Here is a 20431-nt window from a genome sequence, read left to right as displayed (position 1 = left end):
GTATCCCAATGCAACAGAATATACTTTCTTCTCAAGTGCAAATGGAACATTCTCCAAGATAGATCACATACTGGGTCACAAAACAGCCCTTCATAAGTATACAAGAATTGAGATCATACCATGCACACCTTCAGACCACAAATTCTATGAAACTTGAAATCAACCACAAGAAAAAGTCTGGAAAATCATCAAAAGCATGGAGGTTAAAGAATACCCTACTAAAGAATGAATGGGTCAACCAGGCAATTAGAGAAGAAATTTAAAAATACATGAAAACAAATGAAAATGAAAATACAACAATCCAAACACTTTGGGATGCAGTGAAGGCAGTCCTGAGAGGAAAATACATTGCAATCCAGGCCTATCTCAAGAAACAAGAAAAATCCCAAATACAAAAACTAACAGCATACCTAAAGGAAATGGAAGCAGAACAGCAAAGACACCCCAAACCCAGCAGAAGAAGAGAAATAATAAAGATCAGAGCAGAAATAAACAATACAGAAGCTAAAAAAACTGTAGAGCAGATCAATGAAACCAAGAGTTGGTTTTTTGAAAAAATAAACAAAATTGACAAACCTCTAGCCAGGCCTCTCAAAAAGAAAAGGGAGATGACCCAAATAGATAAAATCATGAATGAAAATGGGATTATTATAACCAATCCCTCAGAAATACAAGCAGTTATCAGGGAATACTATGAAAAATTATACGCCAACGAACTGGCAAATCTGGAAGAAATGGACAAATTCCTAAACACCCACACACTTCCAAAACTCAAACAGGAAGAAATAGAAAACTTGAACAGACCCATAACCAGCGAAGAAATTGAATCAATTATCAAAAATCTCCCAACAAATAAGAGTCCAGGACCAGATGGCTTCCCAGGGGAATTCTACCAGACATTTAAAGCAGAGATAATACCTATCCTTCTCACACTGTTCCAAAAAATTGAAATGGAAGGAAAACTTCCAGACTCATTCTATGAAGCCAGCATTACTTTGATTCCTAAACCAGAGAGAGACCCAGCAAAAAAAGAGAACTACAGGCCAATATCCCTGATGAACATGGATGCAAAAATTCTCAACAACATACTAGCAAATCAAATTCAACAGCATGTAAAAAGAATTATTCACCATGATCAAGTGGGATTCATTCCTGGGCTGCAGGGCTGGTTCCACATTTGCAAATCAATCAATGTGCTACATCGCATTAATAAAAGAAAAGATAAGAACTATATGATCCTGTCAATCCATGCAGAAAAAGCATTTGACAAAATTCAGCATTCTTTCTTAATAAAAACCCTCGAGGAAGTCCAGATAAAAGGAACATACTTAAGCATCATAAAAGTCATTTATGAAAAGCCCACAGCTAATATCATCCTCAATGGGGAAAAACTGAGAGCTTTCCCCCTGAGATCAGGAACACGACAGGGATGTCCATCTCACCGCTGTTGTCTAACATAGTGTTGGAAGTTCTAGCACCAACAATCAGACAACAAAAGGAAATCAAAGGCATCAAAACTGGCAAAGATGAAGTTAAGGTTTCACTTTTTGCAGGTGACATGATATTATACATGCAAAACCTGACAGACTCCACCAAAAGTCTGCTAGAACTGATACATGAATTCAGCAAAGTCGCAGGATACAAAATCAATGTACAGAAATCAGTTGCATTCTTATACACTAATAAGGAAGCAACAAAAAGACAAATAAAGAAACTGATCCCATTCACAATTGCACCAAGAAGCATAAAATACCTAGGAATAAACCTAACCAAAGATGTAAAAGATCTGTATGCTGAAAACTATAGAAAGCTTATGAAGGAAAATGAAGAAGATACAAAGAAATGGAAAAACATTCCATGCTCATGGACTGGAAGAATAAATATTGTTAAAATGTCAATACTACCCAAAGCTATCTACACATTCAATGCAATCCCAATCAAAATTGCACCAGCATTCTTCTTGAAGCTAGAGCAAGCAATCCTAAAATTTGTTTGAAACCACAAAAGACCACGAATAGCCAAAGTAATTTTGAGAAGAAGACCAAAGCGGGAGGCATCACAATCCCAGACTGTAGCCTCTACTACAAAGCTATAATCATCAAGACGGCATGGTATTGGCACAAAAACAGACACATAGACCAATGCAATAGAATAGAAACCCCAGAATTGGACCCACAAACATATGGCCAACTGATCTTTGACAAAGCAGGAAAGAACATCCAATGGAAAAAAGACAGTCTCTTTAACAAATGGTGCTGGGAGAACTGGACAGCAACATGCAGAAGAATGAAACTAGACCACTTTCTTACACCATTCACAAAAATAAACTCAAAATGGATAAAGGACCTGAATGTGAGACAGGAAACCATCAAAACCCTAGAGGAGAAAGCAGGAAAAAACCTCTCTGACCTCAGCTGCAGCAATTTCTTACTTGACACATCCCCAAAGGCAAGGGAATTACAAGCAAAAATGAAGTATTGGGACCTCATGAAGATAAAAAGCTTCTGCACTGCAAAGGAAACAATCAACAAAACTAAAAAGCAACCAATGGAATGGGAAAAGATATTTGCAAATGACATATCATATAAGAGTTCATATCCAAAATCTATAAAGAGCTCTCCAAACTCCACACCCGAAAAACAAATAACCCAGTGAAGAAATGGGCAGAAAACATGAAAAGACACTTCTCTAAAGAAGACATCCGGATGGCCAACAGGCACATGAAAAGATGCTCAACCTCGCTCCTCATCAGGGAAATACAAATCAAAACCACACTCAGATACCACCTCACGCCAGTCAGAGTGGCTAAAATGAACAAATCAGGAGACTATAGATGCTGGTGAGGATGTGGAGAAACGGGAACCCTCTTGCACTGTTGGTGGGAATGCAAATTGGTGCAGCTGCTCTGGAAAGCAGTGTGGAGGTTCCTCAAAAAGTTAAAAATAGATCTACCTTATGACCCAGCAATAGCACTGTTAGGAACTTACCCAAGGGATACAGGAGTGCTGATATATACGGGCACTTGTAGCCCAATGTTTATAGCAGCACTTTCAACAATAGCCAAATTATGGGAAGAGCCTAAATGTCCATCAACTGATGAATGGATATAGAAACTGTGGTTTATATACACAATGGAATACTATGTGGCAATGAGAAAGAATGAAATATGGCGTTTTGTAGCAATGTGGATGGAACCAGATAGTGTTATGCTAAGTGAAATAAGTCATACAGAGAAAGACAGATAACATATGTTTTCATTCTTGTGTAGATCCTGAGAAACTTAACAAAAGACCATGGGGGAGGAGAAGGAAAAAAAAAAAAAGAGAGGGAGGGAGCCAAAACATAAGAGACTCTTAAAAACTGAGAACAAACTGAGGGTTGATGGGGGTGGGAGGGAGGGGAGGGTGGGTGATGGGTATTGAGGAGGGCACCTGTTGGGATGAGCACTGGATGTTGTATGGAAACCAATTAGACAATCAATTTCATATTTAAAAAAATAATAAAAATTGTTAAAAATAAAAGACAAAAAAAAACAAAAGAAGGAAAAAAGCTCTCAAATACACAACCTAACCTTACACTTTAAAGAGCTGGAAAAAGAACAGCAAATAAACCCAAAACCAGTAGAAGAAGGGAAATAATAAGTTTAGACCAGAAATTAATGATTATCGAAATAAAAAAAAATAAAAAAATAAAAAAATAAACACAGTAGAACAGATAAATGAAACCAGAAGCTGGTTCTTTGAAAGAATTAATAAAACTGATAACCCCCGAGCCAGACTGATCAAAAAGAAAAAGGAAAGGACCTGAAAAAATAAATTCATGAATGAAAGAGGAGAGATCACAACCAACATAGCAGAAATACAAACAATAATAAGATAATATTATGAGCAATTATATGCCAACCAATTGGGCATAATGAACAAATTCCTAGAAACATATAAATTACCAAACTCAAACAGGAACAAATAGAAAATTTGAACAGACCCATAAACAGTAAAGAAATTGAATCAGTAATCAAAAATCTCCCAAAAAACAAGAGTCCAGGGCCGGATGGTTTTCCAGGGGAATTCTACCAAACATTTACAGAAAAGTATACCTATTCTTTTGAATCTGTTCCAAAAATAGAAAAAAAGGAAAACTTCCAAACTCGTTCTACGTGGCCAGCATTACCTTGATTCCAAAACCAGACAAAGACCCCATTAAAAAGGAGAACTACAGACCAATTTCCCTGATGAACATAAATGTAAAAATTCTCAACAATATACTAGCAAACCAGATCCAACATTACATTAAAAGAATTATTCACTATGATCAAGTGGGATTTATTCTTGGGATGCAGGGCTGATTCAATATCCATAAATGAATCAATGTGATACATCACATTAATAAAACAAAGGATAAGAACACATGATCTTCTCAAAAGATGCAGAAAAAGCATTTGACAAAATACAGCATCCTTTTTTGATAAAAGCCCTCAAGAAAATAGGGATAGAAGAAACAGATCTCAAGATCATAAAGGCCATATATGAAAACACACAGCTAATATCATCCTCAATGGGAAAAATTGAGAGCTTTCCCCTAAGGTCAAAAACACGACAGGGATGTCCACTCTCACCACTGCTATTCAACATTGTGTTGTAAGTACTAGCCTCAGCAATTAGACAATAAAAACAAGTAAAAGGCATCCATATCGGCAAGGAGGAAGTCAAACTTTCACTCTTCACAGATGATATGATATTGTATGTAGAAAACTCAAGACTCCACCAAAAAACTGCTAGAACTGATTCATGAATTCAGCAAAGTCGCAGGATATATATCAATGTACAAAAATTGGTTGCATTTCTGTACACCAATAATGAAACAGAAGAAAGGGAAATCAAGAAATCAATCCCATATACAACTGCACCAAAAACCATAAAATATTTAGGAATAAACCTAACCAAAGAGATGAAAAATCTATACACTGAAAGCTATAGAAAGCTATGTAAGAAACTGAAGAAGACACAGAGAAATGGAAAAGCATTCTATGCTCATGGAATGGAAGAACAAATATTGTTAAAATGTCCATACACCCAAAGCAATTTACACATTCAATGTAATCCCTATCCAAACACCACCAGTATTCTTCACAGAGCTAGAACGAACACCACCAGCATTCTTCATAGAGCTAGAACAAACAATCCTAAAATTTGTATGGAACCATAAAAGATCCTGAATAGCCAAAGTAATGTTGAAAAAGAAAACCAAAGCTGCAGGCATCACAATTCCAGACTTTAACCTGTATTACAAAGCTGTAATATCAAGACAGTATGGTACTGGCACAAAAACAGACACAGTGGAACAGACCAATGGAACAGAACAGAGAACCCAGAAACTGACCCACAAATGTTATGATTAACTAATCTTTGGCAAAGCAGGAAATAGTATCCAAAGGAAAAAAGATAGTCTCTTCAGCAAATGGTGCTGGGAGAACTGGGCAGCAACATGCAGAAGAATGAAACTGGACCACTTGCTTACACCCTACACAAAAGTAAACTTAAAATGGATGAAAGAGCTAAACGTAAGACAGAAGCCATCAAAATCCTAGAGGAGAAAATAGTCAATAACCTCTTTGACCTTGGCCACAGCAACTTCTTACTCAACATGTCTCATGAGGCAAGGGAAACAAATGCAAAAACTACTGGGATCTCATCAAGATAAAAAGCAAAGGAAACAATCAGCAAAACTAAAAGGCAACTGAAGGAATAGGAGAAGATATTTGCAAATGACATATCATATAAGAGTTCGTATCCAAAATCTATAAAGAACTTATCAAACTCAACATCCACAAAAATAATCCAGTGAAGACATGGGCAAAAGACATGAATAGACACTTTTCTAAAGAAGACATCCAGATGACTAACAGACACATGAAAAGATGCTCAACATCATTCATCATCAGGGAAATACAAATCAAAACCACAATGTGATACCACCTCATACCTGTCAGAATGGCTAAAAGTAACAACTCAGGCAACAACAGATGTTGGCGAGGATGGGAAATGCTTTGCACCATTAGTGGGAATGCAAACTGCTGCAGCCACTCTGGAAACCAGTATGAAGGTTTCTCAAAAAATTAAAAATAGAACTACCCTATGACCCAGCAATTATACTACTAGGTATTTATCCAAAGGATACAAAAATGCTATTTCAAAGGGGCACAGGTACCCCAATGTTTATACCAGTGCTATCCACAATAGCCAAATTATGGAAGGGGTCCAAATGTCCATCAACTGATGAATGGATAAAGATGTGGTATATGTATACAATGGAGTATCTCTAGGCAAATTAAAAAGAATGAAATCTTGCTATGTGCAACACAACATGGATGGAACTACAGTGTATTATGCTAAGCAAAATAAGTCAGTCAGAAAAAGACAATTATCATATAATGTCACTCATAAGTGTCATTTAAGAAACAAAACAGATGAACATAGGGAAGGAAAGCAAAAATAAGATAAACCATGAAACTCTTAAATACAGAGAACAAACTGAGAGTCGCTGGCAGGTGTTGGATGGGGGATGGGCTAAAAGTATGATGGGCACTGAGGGCACTTGTTGGGATGAGCACTGGGTATTATAAGTAAGTGATGAATCACTAAATTCTATTCCTGAAATCATTATTACACTATATGTTAACTAATTAGGATATAATTTTTTTTAAAAAATGTTCAGGAGGGGAAGAAAAAAGTAATATACATGAATAAATAATTATAACACAATATGTCATATTGTGTTACATAACAATATATGTTACATAACAGTAAGAGAAACAAATCATTCCTGCTTTGTAAAAATGTTCTAATATATATAAATCTAGATAAAGATTCTACACTTTGTCCAACGTAACTGTTTATAAATAATTGGAATAGTGATCTAACAAGTTGTCCCTAATAATTATCTGAGACAACTACTTAGATTGACAACTACTTTAGATCCCTTTAATTACTTTACTATTGCCAATTTATTCTATGCATTACATAGAAAGCTAAGAGGCCTGACAAAGTGATAGTACTTAACCAGAATACATAAATTCATAAATTCTGAATGAATTTGAAATATGAGTGACTGAATCTGCATCATTAGAAAATCTGCCATAAATCACAGATTCTATACAAAAAAAAAAAAAGTGATGCCTAAAAATGTTTCCTTTGCTCTAAGCAAAGCAAATTTTTAAAACCTCAGTGAAAATTGAAATGACGGTTAATCTGTATAAGAAAGTATATACAGAGTATGTGATGTTGAAGGAAATATAATTCAAGAGGAAATGAGGACACTGTATAAACATTTTCGTGAAGTAAGAGGTGGTATGGCTTCTAGGGCAGCTACTGACCCAGTTATTACCCAAATTGAATATCAGTAAAAGATTCAAATGTATTTTCCTTTGTAGAATATGAATGTAACAGAAAAGCCCCAACCAACTAACAAGGGAAGCTTGGGAAATCCTCCAGAGCTGGACATTCAAAGAGCAGAAAGGACACAAACTACAGAAGTGTTCAACTCCAAGGACAAAACATATTCAAGAAAGAGCAGGAAGAATTAGGCATCGCAGTGACCAAGAACTAACTTTTCATCCTTGTGACAATGCGGCAGACTTTGTGATCAAATCAGAAATATTCCTTTGTTCTGCAAACCCCAGGTCATAAAAACCAAGAATAAGAATCTTTGCTGTAAAATACACTAATGATATAATGCAACATCATCAAGACTTCATTTTAGAAACAAAAAACTGTTGAACAGTGGAATTGTTAAGGGTCTGAAGGGATCACTTAAAATTTTCAATTAAGTTGAAATATATTTTTTGTGGGTAGTTATATCCTAGATCCACAAGGCTTTGGAGAAATAACACTTGCTAATGTCAAGGGTCTAATGAACACAGGTTTTCTAAGTCTTCACTTCTAACTGTATGTTATATGTACACATGCATACAAGATGAGCTATTTAAAAGCAATCTCATTCACAGCAATGTAATTTTAAAGATACTTTTCCGACTGAGCCAATGTAAAGAGCATTTTTATATACTAAACATCTAGAATATAAATATTCTAGCATTGAAGGGTTCCCATTCTCCTAAAACCATTTGTCCCACTACAGAAATACTTTTTCAGCAAGTGAAATAATTTAGACTGGAAAACTAATTTCAATTTTTCTATAATAATTAGTATTATTTTATTTACAATAAAGACCATGGTGTTGATCCTCACATATTTTTAATTCTTTTGTAATGTTTATTTATTTTAGAGACAGAAAGAGCCCAAGCAGGGTCAGGGCAGAGAGACAGGGAGACAGAGTCTGAAACAGGCTCCAGGCTCTGAGCTGTCAGCACAGAGCCTGAAGCAGGGCTCAAACCCACAAACCATGAGATCATGACCTGAGCCGAAGTCAGACACTCAACCAACAGAGCCACCCAGGTGCCCCATTGTTCACATATTTCTAAATGTTCATTATCAGTTATTCTTTTAAATGTAAGATTCTTCATTATCAGTTACATAAAATTAATACAGTAATCTTTTCTTCTGTAGCGTGACAAGACTGACAAATGAAGAGGCACTCATTTCCAGAAAATGCAGAAGTAACTTGGGTCTCAGTTGTAGTACTATAAGGTGTGTCTCAGGATTTGTTACTAATAGCAGTTATAGACATTTTTAAATGACTCCCTTTCCTTGGTAAATCAGAGTAGATTCAAGTTTATCCCCACAATTATGTCACTCTCAATTACTTGCATTCTGATATGCTTTCTTTTTTCTTTTAAGTTTATTTATTTTGAGAGAGAGAGAGAACGAGACCAAGCGAGGGGGCAGGGCAGAGAGAGAGAGAGAGAGAGAGAGAGAGAATCCCAAGCAGGTTCCAAACTGTCAGCACAGAGCCCAATGTGGGGCTCAATCTCATGGTTCATGAGATCATGACCTGAGCCGAGATTAAGAGTGGGACACTCAACAAACTGAGCTACCCAGACGCCCCCAATATGCTTTCTTGAGTCACAGAGGGTGAGATGGAATTAAAGAGAGCAGACTAAGAAACTGCACATTAGAATATGTCACACATGTAAATATCTTATACTAGGATGGGGAAAAAATGAGAATCACTGACTTAGATTACAATATTTTGTTTTATTTCTGGGTAACACATAAAAACTATGTAGTCCAACTCCTAACTCTATTCAGCTCACTGCTTGCTTCATGACACCCTTCACATTTAAGTGTTAAGTGTGTGCTTTTAGGAATTAGAATCCTACACTTACAGAGTACACATTTTTAAATGTAGATATTTATAAAATAATGCTCCCCTAAAAAATAATCATATACATCAGTAGTAGAAGGAAAACATTCATGTAAGAGTTTTATGTAATATTACATCTGAAAATAAGTGGTTTTTTTTCCATTTTATTTTTTAAACGTTTATTTTTGGGAGACAGAGAGAGACAGAGCATGAGCAGGGAAAGGGAACAGAGAGAGGGAGACACAGAATCCAAAGCAGGCTCCAGGCTCCAAGCTGTGAGCACAAAGCCCAAAGAGGGGTTCAAACCCACCACCTGTGAGGTCATGACCTAAGCCAAAGTTGGACACTTAACCGACTGATCCACTCAGGCACCAGGAGAATAAAGTTTAAGTTTTAAACATATTAAGTAAATGTGGTTTAAGGAAGGGAAGAACACTAGTTAGAGATTTAAGAAAGTAACACTTAGCTTTTCTGTACCACTTTTAAGCAAATATTTGTGGTTAAAATGAAAGGAATTTGGGGAAACCATCTACCAACAGATGATAATCCAAGGTGAAAGAAAAATAATTCAAGAATTCAGACAAACTAGACATATTTTGAGGTAAAAAGCATTTAAAGTGAATTTCCAACTACCCCTACTGAAACACAGTAATCTGAAGAACAAAGAACAGCTAATATGAGATATTGATAATTATTTCGTTTGTACAAATATAAATGTCTTTCAATTTATATAAACTTAATTTACATTACTGAATATCCAAGGTCTAAATTTGGGGACTTTTAGGATGGTAGAATAAACACAGTAATACTAGGAGAGATAAAATTAAAGCTACCATGTAATGAACTGAATATGAAAGTTGAGGACTTCCTAAATTCAGGAATTTTGCCTAGATTGTCTTATTCTTCTTCATAACAACCTTGTGAGGCAGTCTTATCCTCATTCTACAGATGAGGAAACTAGGATTTAAAGAGATTACCTAACTTGCCCAAGATTCCACAGAAGAAAATTCTGATTTGTGACTGAAATCCAGATTATCTGCCTCCAAAAGAAATGAATCTTCTTTCACTACACCCTGGCAAAAAAAACCTACATTAAAAATTTTAGCATTTTAATTAGAACCTTCAAAAGGAGGAGACAATATCAAGTTTTTAGTAAGTGATGATATATAAACTAAATCTATATACTTCATAGCTTGATAAGTATATATGAATAGTTAAGAAATAATGTCATCCATGATATTTCATAGAGTTAAATATGTAATATCCTCCAAAATGGAGAAATTGGAAACTTTTTATAGAAACTCACTAAGTAAACTTCTTACCTAGATATTTTGGATTCCAAAGAAAAAACTTGGGAGGTCCCATATTTTGTCAGCCATACTGAAGTTTCACATGAGTAACTAAGATTACATTTATACTTATAAGAAAAAGTGAGAAATTGCTTCTCTTGTTTTTGTTGTTGTTGTTGTTGCTCTAATCGGTCCTCTATTTATTCTTTTCCATTTTTCTTCCAGACCTTGGAGGACTCTTCTAATTTAGGGTAACCAAGTCTCAAGTTCAAGAACTTGAACCTGTAAGATTAGGTACAGGTACAGATGTACTGCAATAGAGACCATCGAACTGCAATGATTGGTAGGGCTTTATAGAAGAAACAAAAGTTTCATTTATTTTCCAAAGTATCAACCACCATGGAATTATTGGTGACTTTTCTTTTCTATAGTCTTTTTAATTGATTTTAAAGCATTAACTTTTATAATAAAAATAAAAATAGGAACGAAAGAAGAAAAGAGGGAAGGAGGCAGAGAAAAAAAACTGGAACTTCAGTTAAAACATATGTAAACATCTTGGGGCGCCTGGGTGGCTCAGTTGGTTGAGCGTCCAACTTTGGCTCAGGTCATGATCTAGCACTCCATGAGTTCGAGCCCTGCGTCGGGCTCTGTGCTGACAGCTCGGAGCCTGGAGCCTGCTTCCAATTCTGTGTCTCCCTCTCTCTCTGCCCCTCCCTTGCTCATGCTGTCTCTCTCACTCTCAAAAATGAATAAATGTTTAAAAAAAATTTTTTTTTAAACATAGGTAAACATCTTATTTTTTTCAAGTTCCAAAACTATGACCTGCCTGTTCTCTTTAATCTCTCAGTGTGTGGTAAATTAACCATACATAAGCATGCCAAATGAAATATGGAGAAATAATAACAAGGCAATCTGAGATCTATAAATTCTGAGACATAGCTCTTAATCTCAATATTTAAGAAATTAGTTATATAAATGAGGTTAAGTAAGAAAAACACATTTAGGGTATACTAAAACTGAAAAGCAGGATTCAAATACTCAAAGAAGAATGCAGGGATTTCCTAAATATGGAAAAATTCCAAATATAACATACACATATGTATGTGTATGTTATACCCATTTATTATTATAAATTATAAATTATACCCATTTATTATTATTTTATTATAAACTGAAGGTCTGTGTTCAAATATTCTGCTAGCAGCACCATGAAACACCACCCAAGACACTTTTGAATCCTATCAAAATACTGACTTAAATGTTTCTAGACAATTACTTCATTTTCCATGAAACAGTTCTTTAAAAAGTTCCCATTTGTAGGCTTTATTTTTCCATTACAAAAATATACTTATTGCAAAACAACATACATAAGATTGATCCAATTTATTAAGTATGTTACTGAAACACTGAATAAGTGATGGTCCTTTGGAACCTGTCTTCAAAAGAAGATGGTCATTTAAAAATCAAGTACAAAACTATTAATACAGGAGTCCAATTTTAAAACAAACTTGTATTTGTACAAGTTCATTTGATTTCTTTTTTTATTACCAAAATGCAGCTTACTCATCTGGGCCTTGATTTACAAACATGATGACTTCCTAGTCACTCACAAGATTGCTTTGTAAATGTCATGTAAATTAACTTACTGTTGTTTTTATAAACACTATTTCCATCTGCAAAAAGAAACTGAGTTCCTTACAATATTTTGGTATGATATATATTTATGCTGGTTTTCAAACTTGATCATTTCAGTTCTTTTTCTTAGTATATACCATGTTAACAGCTACCTTGGAAAAGTTATTGCTGCGTAGGTGGTCGGCTAATTACTTCATTGTTTGAAATTTTTCATAGTAAAATAAAGGAGAAAATAAGCTTGAAATGTTCACAGACCAGAGTTATAAGCCTGTAAAATTTGAAGATGAAATGAAAGTGATTTCTCTACCAAAAGTGTGAATTCTTACTTCCAAACTACTGACATCAACCTTTCAAGTAATGCAGAAGCTGCATTAACTGGACCCTAAATAATTTTATATGGTATATATTAAATGCTGCTGACCATCAGTGCAGAAGGGAAACAGATCTTGACCAAAGGTCTATCTGGGAAGAAAAGAGGGAAAAGGTTTCCAAGTACGTTCATATACTCTAAATACATTCACAACACCTTTGGAAGTATATATAGTTCCCTTGGTTCAAGGGTAGTAGCAAAAAGGATTCCTGGCTCCCAAAAGATTACATTCAGCTTTCCTTTGCATTCTGACAAACGTGTAGTTCTTCTTGAGTATTTCTTTCTCAAGACCATAAAGGTATACCAAGACTACACTAAACTCGCGAAGTAATTACATTTTGCAAGTTTTTTTTTAAATCCTATTCCGATTCCATAAGTTAAAAAGTGTTTTCTAGTCTTTAATCACTAAAATAGTTTTGGGTTTTTTTTTCTTATTAATTTTTCCTCAACACTTTTATACACGGTGACAACTCCACTGGAGAAATTGTTTTATCTTAAAATGCCTGGAGAAAGGAAAATGGTACTACTGCACCTTTAGAGCGGTTTATTCCAAAGTAACAGTAAGACCATTATGAATATATGCAGCTTTTTACAAATTAAAAAGATTAAGACTTTTTTTTCTTAACCATAAGGCAAACGAAAATGAAAGGCTACCAGCCTTAATAAATTACTGGACTTGGGACTGCACAGCACTAAATATCAAGATCACAAATGTACAAAGTAAAAAACGACAACCTCACAATTAAATCAATTTGTGCACGACGTACCGGCCCGGCTCTACCAACACCAACCCAGTTAGCGTTTCAGAAAGTTGATACTAAAGACTCTGAGGCTGACCGAGAGGTGCCTCCAAACACCTCCTCAACCCTAAATGGCAAAGAGAGTACAGAGCAGAAATTGCCCCGGCTGCATTAGCTTCACACTTAACAATTTAACTCTTGACTATGTCTAGGGGGTCACCTCTGGCCAAGACAGGAGCAGTGATCCAAGGTGGGAGATAAAAGCGGGAGGGGGGGAAGCTGAGGCACAGAAGACGGACTGCGGACGGGCTCCGCGGGTCAAGGGGGACTGCAGGGCCCCAGAGGTAGGATGGGACTGAGGGAACACCTAGGGGTTGGGGGTGGTCGCCCCAGCCGGAGGGCCGCGCCAGGAAAGGAGCGCTCGGAGAGAAGGGGGTGCGGGCATGATGGGTGGTGCCCACAGCCCCGCAAACACCGCCCCACACCCCGCAGCCCACCGACCCCGGCGATGGGGCGGGGCCGCTGAGCCCGCCTCAGCCCTTTCGCGCCGGCACCCGCCCCCTCAGCCTCCAGTCCCGGGTTGGTGGGAGGGGCCGGCCTCGCCGGCCCGGGGGGTACAGCGCGGCCCGAGCCCCAACCAGGAATGCTCCGCTGCGGGTGGAGGACGGGCGGGAGACCCTGCAGCCTGGGGCGGTAGTGGGGGTGGCCAAGGGCGGAGGAAGAGCCTTCGGCGCAGCCGCCGCCGGCCAGGGCTGAGTCCCAGGCGCCCCCCTGCGGGCAGGGGGTGTTGCCCCCTATCTCCGCAGGCCTCTCCTCCTAGTCCCCCGTCCCTCGGCGTTGCCCCGGGCAACAGCGCCAGCCGCCGGCGGCGCGAAACTCACCTACCTAGAACCTGACAAGCAGGAGCCCCTCAGACCCGGGAGCCAGTCGCCACCCCGCGTCACGGGGACCACCACAGCCAATGGGCGCCGCTGTCACGAGCCTCTGCGGCCAATCAAACTGCACTCCGGTCTTCGGGCACCCTCGAGGCCCCAGCCAATGGGCACGAGCCGAAGGCGGGCGCTGCCGCCCGGCCCCCAACCCCCTCCTCCCCCACCTCCCAGGAGGCGGGGCGCGGCCGATTGGCCCTGGACCCCGAGGGGTGGGTTTCAGGGTCCGGGTCGGGTGGGCGCGCGTGGACCCGGGGCTGCGGGCGTGGCAAAGGGAAGCGTGGAGCTTTGGCTGCTGCCCTCTGGGCCTGGTCCCCGGCTCGGGTGGGGTCCCGAGGTCCTCCTGTTCGCGTTGCCCTCCTCGTTCCTGTGATCCGCTCCTCTCTCCCCGGAGTCGAGGGCTGCGGGGGTGGGAGTGAGGGCGGGATGGGGCCGGAGGCGGACGGCGGCGTCACAGGAAACTTTGGGAGGCTCGCCTGGCCGCGACCGGGAAGTGGCCGGGCCGGGGGTGATAAGCTGAGGCCGCCTGGAAGGGACTACCCGGCGGGTCGTTAGCCGGAAAGGAATTCGGAGGGTGGGGGCGGAGGCGTGATTAAAATGTTAAGTGTGCCCGCGGGGTGCTGGGCGATCCCGGGAGTTGAAATCTCCAGGAACCGAAGCTGCTTTGGGGCTGCGGATCTCGTACCCCTCAATGTGCACCTCTCGCTCTCAGAATCAGTCACCTTTTCCTGTACATTTTAGTTGCATCAGTTGTAATATTGATACTTTGGGAATGGATTTCAGCTAAAGCGGGAACTGAAATCTTTCTCATTAATTCCCAGTGCCTGAGACTGTCTTTAAAAAAAAAAAAAAAAAAAAAAAGAGTTAGGCACTCCGTGCTGGAATTGTGATGGATACTGTTAAGCGTACAGCAGGACCTGCAGTGGTCCCCTATAATAATAAGACCTTATCTCTTTCAGAGTCTGGAATGTTCAAAGACCCAAATTGGTTTGCTCTTCCAGCAACGGTAGTTTCAGAAGCGTCCTTCACCAAAAGAATTTAGTGGAAAATGACTAATGTGAGCTAAACAAAGATCACTAGGTGATCTGTAACAGTATGATAGGTGTTATTAGTCACTATTGAGGGTGTGTTCCTGTAGCCAACTTTTTAAGGCATTGTATCCTGTACATTGGTTGAACCACATTCTTTGCCTGGAGCATATTAATGTCAACCCCATCTCCACCTTCCCCCTCTAAAACTTTTGAATTACGTGGGAGGCAAAAAAGAATGGTGAATATTTTTTTCAACAGGGTTATTTGTTTAATTATAGTGAACAGCCCTACACATAGCGAAACGAATCTTAACATTGGACTTTTCTCGTCTGCTGGTTCAAAGAAAGCAAAACATGCTGTAAAGACAAATAAAAAATTTAAATAAGAAGCTTAATTCTTCCTCTTAAAGATGTGGGAAGAGATTTCCCTTTCCCAGAACATTTGCCTTAGAAACCTTGTAATTGGGGCGCCTGGGTGGCTCGGTTAAGCGTCGGACTTTGGCTCAGGTCATGATCTCAAGGTTCCTGGGCTCGATCCCCACATCAGGCTCTGTGCTGGCAGCTCAGAGCCTGGAGCCTGCTTCAGATTCTGTGTCTTCCTCTCTCTCTGGCCCTCCCCTGTTCATGCTCTGTCTCTCTCTGTCTCAAAAATAAATAAACATTAAAAAAAAAGAAAAGAGAAACCTTGTAATTGTTGAGAACATTCTTACTTCTTTGAAGTGTATCTACATCCATTCTAAAACTAGTTAGATCTCTCTCAGCTAGTTTTGTTGGCTTTACCTCCCAGGAATGTCTTTAAATACTTAGGAGATAATGCTTTGAAATGTGAACATCAAGAGACAGACATAGCATCCAGAAATGGATAAAGAAAGTGTGTGTGTGTGTGTGTGTGTGTGTGTGTGTGTGTGTGTGTGAAATACTATTCAGCCATAAAAAATAATGAAATCTTGACAACTTTGAGGATGGACCTTAATGGCATGTGCAAAGTGAAATGTCAGGCAGATTAAGACAAATACCCTATGATCTCACTTTATGTGGAATCTTAAAAGAAGAAAAGAAAAAAGAAAGCAAGCAAGCTAACTCATAGATGCAAAGAACACATTGATGGTTGGGATGGGTGGGATTGAAATGGGTGAAGGGGGTCAAAAAGCACACAGACTTGCAGTTGTTAAATGGATATGCCTTGGAGATATAATGTATGTCATGGTGACTATAGTTAATAATACTATATTACATATTTTAAAGTTGTTAAGATAGTAAATCTTAAGAGTCCTCATCACAAATGAAAGAAACCAAGCTCTTCTTGTATGGTTTCAGCTGTGAACTAGACATATAATGGCGATCATTTTGCAATATATACAAATATCAAATCATTATGTTGTATACCTATAACTAATAGAATATTATATGTCAGTTATACTGCCATAAAAAGCAAAAGGAGATAACACTTACTTTCCATGGGAGATTAAGAGCCTAACTTCAATGGGCAAATCACTCCAACTTGCAAAACTACCTTCTGTCATAAAGATAGAAGTTTGTTTTTCCTTTGGATAAAGCTAATTAGCTAACACAGATGGTCACCCCAATTACCAAATAAAATTAAGATGAATTATGTGTGCAAATGGTACCATCAAGGCCTCTTCCTGGAGAACTGGTTACTGTTTATCTTGAAAACATATGTAATGGGTTATATCTGCTTGGCTGAGGGATGAGATTTCTTTCTGTCCTTAAAATCTCTTTCCTAATTGCCTGTAATGCACATCACATTGTGATTTAGTTCTGTGTTTTATTCCTTCACTATCTTACAGGAGAGGATTTCTGGGTTGGGAGAAGATTTTGTTTTAAGTTCTATTTCCCCATAAATATTTATACCCAAAATATTGAGACTATGAAGCTAAGTAAGTCATCATATTTTAGTCTTTAATTTGTTCTCAAAAATTATCTCAGATTAAGTTATACCTAATTATTGAACTACAAAAACATCTTAATAGAATCAGAAATGATAATAAGCTAAATGTTTAGTATGTATTTTGTAGCAATTGCTAATAGCATAAATTAAGCATATGTGAATAAACCTCTTAAAATAGAAATTAATTTCCTGTTAATATGAAATGTTATATCATGTCAATATGAATGAAATCCATGAATGTTTATGAATTAAAGGTTAGATAAAGCCAAAATACAACTTTGGGGATTATTTTGCCAGAGCATATCTTTTCCAAGAACCTGAGGATTTTTCTACCTTTATACAAAGGGAATCTAAACCAGGAAAGATGTGTCTGGTGAATTTGTATTACATATTTGCAAAAAGTAGCTTCAAATAAGAGTCTAATGGTGAATTAGAACTGTTTGGTTCACATTGTGTGTGTGTGTGTGTATTTATATGTGTATAAGAAACTCAAATCTCTGAAAACATAAGAACCTTTCCAGTTCTTCAAAAATTTTCTGATTTCTCACCTATCCACTCAAGAAACTTAAAAAACTGCTTGCCATATGCCCAGCATTGTGTTAAGAAATGGCAGTTTTGAGTGAATGTATTTGAAGTAAATGACTGTAGCAAAAACCTATGCTACATTTTTGAAGCTGAAAAAAGCAATTACAGAAAATCCAGTTAAATTTTCCATCTGTTTTAATTATCACTTTGCATTGCCACAAATTTAATAAAGACTTGATTTCATCTGATTTCAAAAATACTGTGCAACTTTTTTTACATCTTATAAATGCAGGAAAAAGTATGGAAGAATGAAGGAAACTAATTTCCTGTCTACGTGACCCATAGGCTTTATAAAATACTAGCCACCCCCATAGGGTCTAGAGGGATATGTATCATAGCTGAAGTTGTTAGCATTAGGGTTTAAGACACTCATCTATCATTAAAATTTAGATCTACACCAGGTACTACCATGACTTTTAAAATGCTACAGTACTGCCTAGCTATAGATTTATAAAAAGTCTTCACCATAGGGGTGCCTGGGTGGCTTAGTCAGTTAAGTGCCTGACTTTGGCTCAGGTCATGATCTCATGGTTCATGAGTTCAAGCCCCATGTCGGGCTCTGTGCTGACAGCTCAAACCCTGGAGCTTGCTTCGGATTCTGTGTCTCTCTGCTCCTACCCCACTCAAACTCTGTCTCTATCTCTCCCTCAAAAATAAATAAACATTAAAAAAAACTTTTTAAAAAAGTCTTCAGTATATATTCTACTTTACCAAATACCAATTTTGGTCTGTTCTAATAACATTGCTTACCTGGACAAATGAATTCAATAATGTCGATGTCAAACATCGGACTATTAAAAATGATTTTAAAAGTTCTTGCCTTATCCTATCTCTCCACCATTACCCCCCCCCCAGCACCCCCAACACACATCTCCCTCCTCCCCCCTCCCCCCTCACGGCTCCCATTTTCCTGTTTAACAGTTTCTCATAATTGGCTTCAAGAGAAACCTTGGCTGTGTGCCATCTTGGTTCAACAGTCGCCATACATACACCTCCCTCTTTTCCTTAATCGATGGTTCTTTTCTTCATTTTTGCCAGCTTTTTTGCTTTATGACTCCCGGCTCTTTCTAACTGACAATTCATTCTTAACCACCAGCACAAACCACTTTTTTTTAATGTTTATTTATTGATTTTGAAAAAGCGCAAGTGCACACACATGCATATGAGTGGGGGAGGGGCAGAGAGGAAGCATGCAAAGGAGAGAGCGAATCCCAAGCAGACTCCATGCTGTCAGCGCAGAGTCCACCCCAACACTTCATCTCACAAACCGTGATATTATGACCTGAGCCAAATTCAAGAGACAAACGCTCAACTGACTGAGCTACCCAGATGCCCCATGAACCACTCTTCAAGAGGAGATCATGATCCATCCAATATGGAAATCATAACTGCCTTACATGCTGCACTGTCTGTTTTCAGTACATATAAATCTCTTTGATTCTGAAAACTGTTCTCTTGAATATATATTGTCACTAGCAGTCACATTTATCTGAGATTTTCTTTTGGACTTTGTTTTTTGGGTTTTTTTTGTTTTTTGTTTTTTGGTTTTTTTTTTTTTGGTTTTTCTTTTGTTTTGGTTTTGTTTCTTTTTGGCTTTCCAAATTTCAAAATTTCAAAATGGCTATGTGGCTTCCTTTATTTTACAAATGTGTTTAAGGAAAATAAAATAGGGAAAGGAGGGGAGAAAAGAAGGTGAAGTAGTGTTGGAGGAGGAAAATTTCTATTCTGTCCTCCAAATAAATATCAAATCCATTAACACATCTCACAACCAGCCCTTCTAGCCCAAAGACTGGCTGTCCTCCTAGCACTCTGATATTGCTTCCCCTGCTTCCCTGACCTGCTCACCATCGAGAAATACTACCAGCAACAGTCGAAATCAACACATGCCTTCTCCCAAATGTCCCTGGATCACTCAAGACCTGTCCTTTTTGTATGTCAGAGTTTACCTGTCCTTTTTCTCATTCCCTTATTTTTAGTTCATTGGAACTTCAGAGATAACTATCAAGTGTGTGCCAGTTGGGGGGTGCTGGAGTAATGATTTCCAAATGTGGGTTTATGCACTAGCTTTATCAGAATCACCTGAGAACCTTTTCAAAAATACATACTCCTAGATTTATCCCCCAAAGATTCCAGCTTGAAAGGTCTGGGAGGAATTCAGAAAATCTGTTTGGAATGAGAACAGTGAATCTGGTCAATAATGGTGGACTGAATATAGGCACTTATATCTGCTTATTCTCCAAACTCCTTGGCCCAGCATGAATACAGATCCAGATCACCAGGAATCCAAGAACGAGAGATCTCTGAAGACATTAAATGAGAAGAGAGGCTGAAAACAACAGAATTGGTTGATAATCTATATCGAGAGTAGGTAAACCTTCATTTCACTTCCCAAACCACCAGCCAGGTGACACACTGCCCTAGCCCAATCCAGAGACAATAAGATTTACTCCCTGGTGGGGGTGAACTGGAGAAGCTCTGGTCTTGAAGACATGGAGATAGCTGGCTGAGTATAGGATTAAGGTGTCTTGCTGCACATTGGGATGAAGGGAGTAAGTGAAAGACTGCATACTGAACAAAGTTCCTCTCCCACTTAGCTCCTACAATGGCACTTTCCAGATTTGTATCCCTCAGAGAGAATTTTAGAGGATTCCTTTTTAAGGAAACTTACTTGCCTAAGGAAAAATAC

The 20431-nt window shown here is 38.4% G+C and overlaps 1 protein-coding gene across 4 annotated transcripts in view; it reads right to left on the bottom strand.

Annotated features, from left to right (window-relative positions):
* The window catches only part of FER (FER tyrosine kinase), a 428416-nt gene extending 414155 nt beyond the window's left edge, over positions 1–14261 (bottom strand). The window contains exons 1-2 of one of the 4 annotated variants that reach the window (XM_042990943.1): positions 10581–10650; positions 10236–10331 (exon numbers count right to left, since the gene is read on the bottom strand). The gene's annotated coding sequence lies outside the window, so the exon portion shown is untranslated. Of the gene's footprint in view, positions 1–10235; positions 10332–10580; positions 10651–13512; positions 13544–14177 lie in introns of those variants that run through there. The other 3 variants (XM_042990938.1, XM_042990948.1, XM_042990955.1) reach the window with 3 other exon arrangements.
* Positions 14262–20431: the final 6170 nt, after the last annotated feature.

The sequence above is a fragment of the Panthera tigris genome, chromosome A1 (assembly GCF_018350195.1).
Source record: "Panthera tigris isolate Pti1 chromosome A1, P.tigris_Pti1_mat1.1, whole genome shotgun sequence".
NCBI classification, from domain to species: Eukaryota; Metazoa; Chordata; class Mammalia; order Carnivora; family Felidae; genus Panthera; species Panthera tigris.
Note: the sequence above shows the minus strand (reverse complement) of the source record. Positions and strands in the feature narration are given on the sequence as shown.